The sequence below is a fragment of the Euprymna scolopes genome, chromosome 10, assembly GCF_053919585.1.
Source record: "Euprymna scolopes isolate OS-2025 chromosome 10, ASM5391958v1, whole genome shotgun sequence".
NCBI lineage: Eukaryota > Metazoa > Mollusca > Cephalopoda > Sepiida > Sepiolidae > Euprymna > Euprymna scolopes.
In genome coordinates, this window is record NC_136491.1 from 51,072,991 (window position 1) to 51,085,210 (window position 12,220).

Here is a 12,220-nt window from a genome sequence, read left to right on the forward strand (position 1 = left end):
TAATAAGAAAATTTAAACAGCCCAGTAAATTCCATTCCCTTTAGCCCCGGAAATAATTGTAACCTATGTAACCTTTAAAAACTTTAATTTTTCTGAGTTTATTGCTTTTAGCAAATCAGGTGCAAACCAATAAAAACATTTGCTAATATTTTTCCTCTGGGGAGATGAATAAGCATTGAAAAATCATTAATCAAAATTAAATTGTATTCTTTGTTTCAAACAATAAAACACTCTGTATTTGAAGATTAATATTTTCAAATCTTAAAATTTAAATACCTAAAATTAAGTATATATATATATATATATATATATATATATATATATATATGCGCACGCGTGTGCGTGTATGTGTGTGCGTGTGTATGTGTGTGTGTGTGTCTGACGTGGAAACCATTGAAAAATCAATAAATCGCTCAATTTCGGATGTGAGAGATAAAATACCAATTAATTAAAACTATATGTTACATATTTAACAGACGTACCATAGTGTGTTTGTAGGGGATCAACCTTTTTAAATCGTTCAATATCACTATCCACACAAATATCACTAACGTGTATTCATGGACGCAAATCCTAGAACTCTCCAGCAACTTCATTAGAACAAGCTTAGTGAACAGCTTAGCTATTATTTCATATAGCTTTATTTCCACGGGTGCGTTGGTTTTAGATGCATTAAAAGTAATCAGCCACCTCTTTCTCCATCGTGCCGGATGCTCAAGATCAGAGGGGGGGGGAGAATGAGAGAGAAGTGTGTCGTTTACGGTCTTAGATATGCTACCATAGATTGTAGTGTAGTCAGCATAAATGTCTACGAATCATGTAAGGATGTGGTTTAGCTGTTCCATTTTTTTTCCTGCTCGGTGTTTTTAGGTAGCAATAAAATTCTCTTTATTTATATGACGCTATTATATTTGGTAAGTGAGTTAAGGTAATCAAATTTTTTCTTTAACTGTGCTTTGGTCCCTAATCAATAAATGGGCTCTTTGGACTATGCATTTCTCTTCATACTATAATGAAAGCAAATTAAGAGAAGAGAATTACTAATAATCAGGAATGTACATTGCTCAGTTCAATAGTTTTTGCCCAGAAACAATAAATATGAGAATATAGTATAACATTAGTAATGTATAGCTCCTGTATCTGAATTAGATTTGTTAGAACAGTAATAAAAGAGAGAAGAATAAATCTGGCGAAAGATAAAACATGTTTACAGAGAAGGACGGTAAAAAAGAGGGAAAGAGAGGAAGAAAAAGAGATGGCTGAAAAGAAGGGGAGAGATAAAATCTTTAATATAAATTCACTTCAATTTAATTTTAAAACAAGCAATACTTTATTTGCTTTATCAGGTTTCCAGTTTTTTGTACTCGACGAATGTCCCAGAGTGGGGTTCAGAATATATCTCTAGTTCTTGAAGTTGCATATAAATGTATCAACCAAATTATTGTAACATTACGTTGGAGTCACTAATTTATGAAATAAGTGGACGCAGCAGTAATATGTGATCATGGCTGTCCGTTTTCTGATCAATCCTAATTTGAAGATAAATAAATATTGCAATTTCCCTTCTACTGTTGTGTTACAAGTCATGTCTCTTCATCAATAAACCGCTATTACAATTTTGAAGATATGCTCAATTACTATATACGACAAATGAATGAGATATATTACAATAACAAAACGAATAAAAAATAATAAATTACATGTTAAGATAATATGAAGATAAAATAAAAATTACAAATTAGATATATTAGAATAACAAAACGTATAAAAATAAAAGAATTACATGTTAAGATAATATTAACATAACATAAATATTACGATTGAGATATATTACAATAACAAAACGAATAAAAAAGATAATAAATTACATGTTAAGATAACTATTATTTGGTTTATTGAATAAAAAGATAATAATGTTCCCGAACCTTCCTACTTAATATATTTCTTTATATACTCTATAACAACCTTCCTGATATATATATTATTTAATTCGAATTCATTATTGAAATGAGTATTATTTATTTATACATTTATTGCGGAATATTATCCTTATCTTTTTTAGAGGTTGTTTCCCCACAACATCCAAGAAAGATGAGGATAAATAATAAATAAATTAATAAACCTTCATGAGATATCACACATGCTACACCAAGCCTCCATTACATTTGAAAATTTAATTGATACGTACCCCCTCCCCTAATACTTAACTATCATAGATAACATTTATTAATGACTATCCTTTTAAAACCTTTATATTCATATATTAAACATACTAGTAAAATACGTAAAATGAAAATATATACAGTGCACCGTTGAATAGTTATATATATATATATATATATATATATATATATATATATATATATATATATATATATACACTTTGTAGACGCCCAAGCATGATTGATTAAAGACTAAGTGAATTAATACAAATAATTTCATACTACTTGTTAGTCTTCTCCTAGGATTATGAACATTTCCAGAAATAATCAGCTTAGGTAATAATTTAAAATTATGACAAAATAATTTACACTTTAATACAAGCCCCCTCTCAGATTCCATGAATTTTAAAATTCATACACGCTAGAAGTGTAATCCATGTTTAGTTTCAGAACAGTTTCAGATTGGAGAGGTGACTTGTTTGCAGTAGACAATTCCACTGAGCAAAATATTCTTATCGTGTCAAGACGGAAAAAAACATGTGAAATTGGTACAGAAAAGGGTTAATATTTATGCAGCAATTCTGCTTTCTGATTAGTTGGTAGCAGAACGCGAATTAATTCGATTCGTCAGTTCCTAGCAGCATCGTTTATAAATAGAATCGTCCGACTGTGTGGGATCATACCCCATTATACTTCCAAAACAAAATCCTCCCTATTTTTTATAATGGGGAAGTCCCTTGTGTTCGTTCTGCTCAAAAATAAATATACTTTTATATTCAATCATACATAACAAAAATTAGAAATCATTTGGATCTTAGAATTCTAGCATGTAAAAAGACGCCATTTTAAATTGTGTTCAAATGTCAAAACAAATATATGTGTACAGAGAAGAGAAATAAAAAGAAATTGAAGGTATTTTAACATTAAAAAGGGGTGGGTATGTGAAAAAGAAGCCGTTTCTTAAATTTGATTTTGCAGTTTTGTAAAAAAAAAGAAAAACTCATACACATAAATAAATACACATAAAAATAAACAGACATGCAATTTGTGCACGTTTAAAGAGTGTTTTTTTTTTAATTAAAACAATGCAAAAAAGATAGGACATTTTTGAAAAATAAGAAAGAAAACTAATGTACACAAAAATAAATAAAAGTCAATTGTAATTTCTGCGCGCCTTAAAATAAGCATGCAAAAAATATTTTGTCGAAAAGGAAAGTTACAAAGAGTTTTTTTTTTAATGACTTTATTTTCAGCAAAAGTATTAGTTGCGCATTAGTAGGTTAAAGTTTTAATACAAATAAAATGGATACAGTTTAACGTCTTGTCCAGGACTTTTTTTTTGATATATTAGAAATCTATATATATACAGGACCGTGAAAAAAAATTATTCAGTCGAATCCCCCAACAAGTATTAAGAAAAAACGCTGTAACTTTATTCTTGTTGCGGGTTTCGTGAATATATCAGCGATATTTTGTTCTGATGATATGTAATTCAAAATAATGGATTCCTTTTTCACCTCGTATTTTATAAGTATATGCTTGGATCTTTGGTTGATTATCGTGTTCTGTGCTAAGACTACACTGGCTTGATTATCACAATTAATTACTACGGGGCTTTAAGTTAATTCTGGCTCTAAAATAGTCTTTAGGATATTTTTAAGGTAGAGTGCTTCCTGGGTCGTATGTGTGATCGCGATGAATTCTGCTTCACATGTAGAGAGAGGTACAATTTGTTGCTTTTTAGATTTCGGTGAAATAATGGGCCCATTTTCTGAGAGTCTGAAACAATATCCAGATATACTCTTGCGATCTTCATCGTTTCCCCAGTCTGAATCCGAAAAACCTTCTAATTTTATGGGATTTCTTGATTTTCTAAATACTAACTTCTGTTCTTTAGTTCCTTTTAAATAACGCAGGACTTGTTTAGCTCTGTTTAAATCCTTCATTGTCGGTCGTGATAATTTTTGTGACAGTTTTGTTACTGTATAGCATATGTCGGGCCTGGTTGTAGTCAGTAAATATATAATACAACTATAATTTTGCGATATTGTTTGTCATTTATTATTTCAGATTCTGTGTGTATATTTTTATTAATATCATTTTCGAGCGGTGTAGAGCGTTTCTTGCACTCTCCCATTCCAAATTTTAATAATATTTTGTCGATGTATCTCGATTGGGTCATCGTAACAAATTCTTTGCTTTGAGTAAATTCTATCCTCATTATAAATTAACATTATGTCACAATTTGATGCGATTAAAATAACATCGACCCACAAAACCAAAATCAGTAGTTTATCGTCTTTGTGTTGGGTATTTACACAGGGGTCTACAGCGCATTGTCTAAATTGATGTTTAATAATATAATCATTAAATACTGTATTCCAACACTGAACACTTTGCTTTAGACCATATAATGACTTGTTAAGTCACCACACGCTATTTTTAATTTTCGCTATAAATCCCTCTGGAGGGGTAATATAAATTTCACAGTTTAAAAAAATTTTTTTGTTTTACAAGGAGGGCAGCACTTATCAAGGCCGTGAAGCCACTCAGAGATTAGGGTTATTTCATGTACAGTACGTTGTACGTTAGTGTTGAGATTTCATAAAGTGTCTACTTAAGGGGGCGGTTCATCATAAATTTGTTTACGTTGGATTTGAAGACATCCAAGTTGTAGTCAGGTGGGAAACAGGCAGACGGAACAGAGTTTCACTGGCGTGCTGTTCTAAGAAAGAAGCTGTGTTCATGGAATCTACGTTTTTATTTCGGCACAGATAAAGAGTGGGGAAAATTTTTGACAGTGACTTCAGCTAGACGGGTGTTTTTCGTAAAAGATTGGCGACGGAGGGACCAGAGATTGGAGCTCAGACGAGCACTTGCCATGGAAATAACGATAAAACAAAGACAGGCTCGCAACGTCTCTTCAGTGGTGGGAGAGAGGTTGCAGGGAAGAGAAAAGGACATCCCCCACTAAGCCATGAAGTCTATTTTGTACTCTGTCAAGGCAGGATAGGCTATTTTTAGCAGCTCCTGTCCAGATATGGCAGCAGTATTCCATCCTTGGACATACTTGGCTTTTATATAGATAGAGAATTGCATCAGTAGTAAGATATCTTCTGGAGCGGTAAAAGGAACCCACCATCTTTCCAGCGACCCTGGCAACAGACTTGATGTACGTGTTCCATTTCACATCAGGAGCAAAGGTCAAGCCCAGAAGCTTGTCAAAACATTGAGCTTCTCCTAGGCGAGAGCCATCATTACAATTAATGCCAGATGGGGATGAGAGCGATGATGGTGTAAAGATAGGAGCTTGGTTTTAGATGCAGTAAAGGTAACCAGCCACGTCTTCCCCCACTGAACTACACGCTCAAGATCAGAGGAGAGAGAATCAGAGAGAACTTTGTCGTTTACAGCCTTTGATGTGTTACCATAGATGGTCGTGTCATCAGCATAGATGTCAACGAATGATTTAAGTATGTGTTTAGTGAGATAATTGATGTAGATCAGGAAGAGAGTTGGGCCCAGGATGGACCCCGAAGGGACTCCAGCATTAATACTGCAGGCCTCTGATTTTTGTCCATCGACCACTACTCTTATGAGCCTATTAGAGAGAAATTATTTAATGATTGAGAAAACATTTCCAGTTACACCGTAACTGGAAATCTTCTGAAATAGGCCCTTATGCCATACCTTATCGAAGGCCTTTGATATGTCAAGAGCAATTGCCCTAGAAAGGTAGCCTTTATCAAGAGATTCGCTAATCCTATGAGATATAACCGTTAGCACATCTGCGGTAGATCTTGCAGAACGGAAACAATATTGCATGTCACTAAGGAGGTTATTTCTGCTGAGGTGGTTGACTATTTCTCTAGTTAGTATGGATTCCAGCAACTTACTCATGACACACAGGAGACTTATAGGTCTGTAATGAGAGGGAGAGGACTTATCACCCGAATTCTTAAATACAGGGCATACTGATGAGGTTTTCCAGGGTGTTGGAAAGCACTTCTCTTTAAGATAACGCTTAAACAGTTTTGTAAGTATGGAAGCAAGTTCATGTTGAAGCTTTTTTAACACTATAATTGGGATGCCGTCAGGGCCAGTTGCTTTACTTGAATCAAGGTTCTTGATTAGATTGGCGACCTCACGTACAGATATTTGTATATTACCTCGCGTGTTTTGTTATATAGGAGGAAATATGGGGAGTTGATGGCCTTCGTCGCATAGGGTAGAATTAGCTGCAAAGTTCTTTGCAAACAGTTTGGCCTTGTCTGATGCTGACAAGATGAGCTCTGGTCCATTGATAATGGTTGGGATAGAAGGCACACTTATGTTCAGGATCCTATTTGTTATTTGCCAAAACTGGTGGGAACCAAGCCGCTGATCAGCTACTTTGGATTTAACAGACTGGGCATATAGCTCTCTTGCATTTTTTATTACTCTTTTACAGTGGTTGCTGGCAGTCCTGAAAGTAGCTTTAGTCTCAGTGCATCTATTACGTTGGTAGCTATGGAAAAAGTGATTCCTGTGCACAATGGCAGCAGCACATTCTGGGGAAAACCATGGCTGGCTGTTAGGTGTTTGTTGGAATTTTTTAGATGGTATGAATCGGTCGTTGCCTACAATTAACCATTTGGTTAGGTCTGATATTATAGAGGACACATCCTTTTTAAACATGCAATGCAGCGGAGAGATCAGATATGAATGTACGGAAGCTATCCCAGTCAGCACTGGAGTATCGGTATACAGTACGGTGGAGGAGTACGTCTGGGGACTTATTACATTTCATTTTTATCTTAACTGATACAACGGAGTGGTCGGGGGATCCTAGAAGAGAAAGAACAGTGCATGAACATAGCCCAGGGGAGGTTGAGAGAAAAAGGTCTAGAACGCTTGCAAACTGACCGTTAGTATCTGGCACTCGGGTGGGCTCGCGAACAATCTGAGTGAGGTAATAGGCAATGGCAAAGTCATGACAGAACCTCCCCTCGTCATCTGTCTTATTTGAGTGTGTCAGCCATTCCACGTTATGGACGTTGAAGTCACCACAAATGTGAATGTTAGCCGAGGGATGTGCAGACAGGATGTGGTCAATTTTCTCAGATATATTCTTAAAGATAGTAACTCCGGTGTTGTGGCGGCGATAGAGGGCAAATACAAATGCAGTGGTGTAAGCTAATGCAACCCTGAAGCACATATAAGGTAAATTAGGGTCTTCCTTGTAGATATCCCTGCCACACGGGAAGCCATCTTTAATGTAGTCACATATTCCATGCCCATGGCGATATTGGGGGTCAGATTTCGATGTTAAGTTAGGGTATCCGTTAATTATGAATTCATCTAGGGAAGTGGTTGCCCCTATTCCAGTTTCGCTTAGAAATAATATGTCCGGTTTCGTCTCCTGTAATTGGGTTTCAACTTCTGGAAGGTTGGAACGTAGACCCCTGATGTTGGAGAAGGAGACAAGGTAGTAGGGGTCTACGTTGGAAGATGGGGTTTTAGGTTTATTCGAGTTTTTGTTTTTGAGATGTTTCATGTTGAGGTTTTGGGGTTTGTTGAACAGGTCAGCATACTTGATTTGAGCAAGAATGAGAGGGAACGACAGAGAGAAAAGCATAGGATTTTTTTTGTAGCACATGACAAGGTAAAGCCGTAAAAATTACCCACTAGTATGGCATCGAGAGGCCCCATCAGAGACTACTGCAAGGTCCAGAATCCAAATGGCAATACAGCAGCCCAAGTACTTTGCACCTGCTGATAGTACAGCCTCCTTAGTGGTTAACCCAAGGTTCGGGTTACTGACTATCAGGCGGATAACGTCAGTCCAGCACCCTTACTAGTGACATGGCCACAAGGATAGATATAGAGACAGAAAAATTTCCGCACATCTCATACTGCTGTTCACAAAGTACGACCGACCTGGAAGCATCTTTTACTTCACTCTTTGTCAGAAAAATCACTCATTTGAATGAGGACTGAGGGACAAAAAAAGGAGAAACGAGAGTTACTGGAGCTGACGATAACACATCCACCGCATTATCTACTCTCCATAAAAAAGGAATGGGTACGAGGGACATATTAATATCTACTTAATACAAGTCCGGTGCTAAATTATCAATTTAGGATGCTCTTTGAAGATAATTTCCCCTCCCATATTTATGGGGGGTGATTTTTGGCATTATCTATCTCGAGTTTGAATCATTCGAGCTTCACCTTAATTCAAATACAATATTTTATTTTCATCAATTTGTGAAGTCGGCTTAATTTGGAATTAATTTATATTCTAGTTTAGATAATAGTTCGAGGTTTTTAGTTTGGGAGGTTCCTTTTCGCGGGTGGCTTTTTTCTCTCGTTTTACATGTAACAGAGCAATATTCGTTTGTAGCATACATGAAAATAAAAAAGATTTCAGAACAAAAAGAGCAAGTCGATAGGTAATGTGACTTGCCGGATTTTAAGTCAAGGCTGCAATAAGAAAAGAGTTACCGTTAATTAGCACAAAATAGATTTCAGAAAATTAGAGAGACAAACATTTTTTTAACTTAGCCTTAAGAGTGGAAGAAAAATGCGACATTCACACCTCGAGATCATTTCGGAAAAGGAAGCAGGCATATTTAGCCGACTAATTCTAGGTACATATATGATATAGGTGTGGTGTGCGTATGTAGGGTGAGGGGTATTTCTTTTATTTGTATTTATTTTTTTTTCCAAAGTTTTTTTTTCCATTTTGTTTGTCTATTTTTACTTTTTATTTTTGCTTTATCTAACGGGTTTGAGTCTTCGAGCTTCATCTTAATTCAAATACAATATTTTATTTTATCAATTTGTGAAGTCGGCTTAATTTGAAATTAATTTACATTTTAGTTTAGGTTCGACGTTTTTAGTTTGGGAGGTTTCTTTTCGCGGGTGGCTTTTTTTTCTCGTTTTACATGTAACAGAGCAATATTCGTTTGTAGCATACATGAAAATAAAAAAGATTTCAGAACAAAAAGAGCCAGTCTATTGGGGCATTCAAATAAGCATTTTTTTACGTCCATTTGATGGATTTTTAGGTTATATTGTGATGCGATTTGCAGTAAAATTCTGATTGTCGTAAGGTTTGTGGTCGGTGAAAACGTAGAAAAATATTCTATACCGTTAATCTGAGAGTACCCTTTAGCAACAAATCTAGCTTTGTACTGTTCTACGCCTGATGCTGTAGTCTTTTTTGTAAAGACCCATCTTGTAGAAATAACATGTTTATCTTTTGGGAGGGGCACTATCGTATATGTGACATTTTCGGTTAAGGCATCTATTTCTTTTTTCCTGACAATTTTCCATTCATTACAATGTTCTGAATTAATTGCTTCGTTAAAGCTTTTTGGCGCATTTTCCATTGAATAGCAATAATCGATTTGATAATCTTTTATATTGTCGACCACAAAAAAATCGGGTCGCCTTCTATTTTTTGGGGGATATCTTTCAACTTTATCATCATCATCATGGACACTCTCGTCCCCGTCATTTTTATGGTCTTCGTTTGTTTTAATTATTTGAGTGAATATAATTTCATCTTCATATGACGGGTTTTCGTCTGTAAAATTAAACTTATCTGTGAATTTTACACATCGGATTCTTTTTATTTTATTTTTTTTTCTGGAAAAAAAACTAAATTGGCTGCACTGTTTTTATCGTATCAAAGAAATATACCTCTGTCGGCTTTAATATTCGATTTACTCTTTTTATCTATATATGCAAAGCAAGTTGAACTAAATATATGCATTCTGCTTAAATTTGTTTGTTTTTACCACAGAAAGATCCATATGGAGTTTTAGATAGTGTTTTGTTAAAGAACCTCTTGCGTATATAGGCTGCCGCCATAAGTGCGTACGGCCAGGGGTTTTTAGGGAGTTTTGATTCAATGAGTAGGCATCTTGTCATTTCAAAAGTGCCCGCCACGCACGTTCAGCAGTCCCGTTTTGGTGTGGCGATCTAGGAGCTGATGTTTCATGCCTGATATGATGGTAAATTAGTAAAATTTCAAAGTTATTATTAGTGAATTCCGTACCGTTGTCAAAGCGAATACACTTGACTTCACCGTAGGGTTCCATGTCGGCTAGTTATTTTTTAGTTGTTTGCAGGGTATCAGCTTTGTTCTTTAAAAAGTAAACCATTATTAAACCTGAATGGTTATCTACGAAATTCAACACATATGTATAATGTTCTCTGGCCATCGGTTCCACGGGAGCGTTCAAGTCACAATGCATCATTGATAGGATTTTTTTGGCCTTTTTGTCTGGTATCTTGCTTTGATAGTTTGTCATTTTCCCTTGCGTACAGACGTTGCAGTTGAAGTTTTTTGATGTTTGTATTTTCATTCCATCAACTACAGTCGGCAACGTTTTGATATCAGGAATATTGCAGTGTCGAAGGATTTTATGCCATGTCTGTAGATTATGGCAGGCGGTTTTCGATGGGACTACACTATTTAAATAATATAGTCTTCCATTTTCTTTAATGTCGAATACAGTTCCATTCGGGTATACCAGTTTTGATTTATTGGGGCTAAATTTTATATTTGCACCTTGTATTGTGGCAGCTTGTACAGAAAATATATTGTTTAGATTAGAAAATCGTTTTCTAGAATACAGAAACACAATTCACCTTTATTGTTCTTTAGCGAGATTTTCGCATTGCCTCTTTTCAAAACGATATCATTGACTCGACTCCCATCAGCTAGTTCTACAAAATGATTTTGTGGCTTAAAGTTGGGGTCAAAATTGATAAAATCAGCTTCGTTTGTAATCACATGTGCCGTGGCCCCACAATCGACAAGAAAATTATTATTGTTTGTTGAAGTATTAAACGTACACGAAAATAAAAATGTATGTTGGCTAACAGAGCTCTCTACATTTTCAATGGAGTCGCCATTTTGAGTCCGGTATCTACATTGGAAACTCTTATGATTAGGTCGTCCACAAATATAGCAAATAATTTTTGTACTTTTCTTAGGAGAAAAATTTTTTTGGCAAAGTTGCCGTTTTTATTCCTGGCATGGGTACAATTTAATTTTGGTGTTTTTATGTGTGTATTTTTAAATTTCATGATATTTGTGGATTCATTTTTTTCTGTGATCATTTTTTCAGTTTCTTCGTAAATTCTGAGTGCTACCTTGAATTGGCTAAAAGTCATGGGTTTTTCTTTCTGGGTTATCACGGTGATAAACGGCTTGAAATCACTCGGTAATCCCTTAAGAGCCATGGAAATGTACAGACTGTCACTTATAACTTCACCAGGCATTTTTAAAGAATTTGCAGTCGTTTCGGCTCTTATAATATAATCAGTAATAATTTCGGCTTCCATTCGATTTAGAGAGGTCAGTTCAGTGTATAAAGAAATAATTTTGAGTTTTCCTTTCGATAAATAGTGCTCTCTCAATAAGTTTAATGCTTTGCATAATCGTCCAGGGCTTCTCTCATTACCAGTGATAGACTCCGGTAATCTAAACATTGTATTAAATCTGCTAAGACAGTTGCGTTCTTTTCAATGAAGTCGATGGTTCGTTGTTCTAAACAAGTCTTGAGAGGTGACTGGTTTGCAGTAGACAGAACAGTTTCCGATGGTTCGTTGTTACACACAAGTCCTGAGAGGTGATTCGTTTGCAGTTGACAGTTCCACAGAGCAAAATATTCTTACCGTGTCGAGACAGAAAAAAAACATGTGAAATTGGTACAGAAAAGTTTTAATATTTATGCAGCAATTCTGGTTTCTGATTGGTTGGTAGCAGAAAGTGAATTAATTCGATTCGTCCGTTCCTAGCTGCATCGTTTATAAATAGAATCGTCCGACTGTGTGGGATCATACCCCATTAAAACACTCTTTTGATGGGATGTCTCCTAGCGGCTTCGGTGCATGGAGACAGGGTAGTACATGTCAAGGATTCGTCACTTGACACTCAGCCCAACAGGTGAGGGGCCGGGAACCGGCCCAGCACCTATTGGACTGAGGTACACCGCCTGGGTAATACCTAGGAGGTCCACCCTCCCAGGCCTTGCCACCGGGCTTTCCGGTGGGGCAAG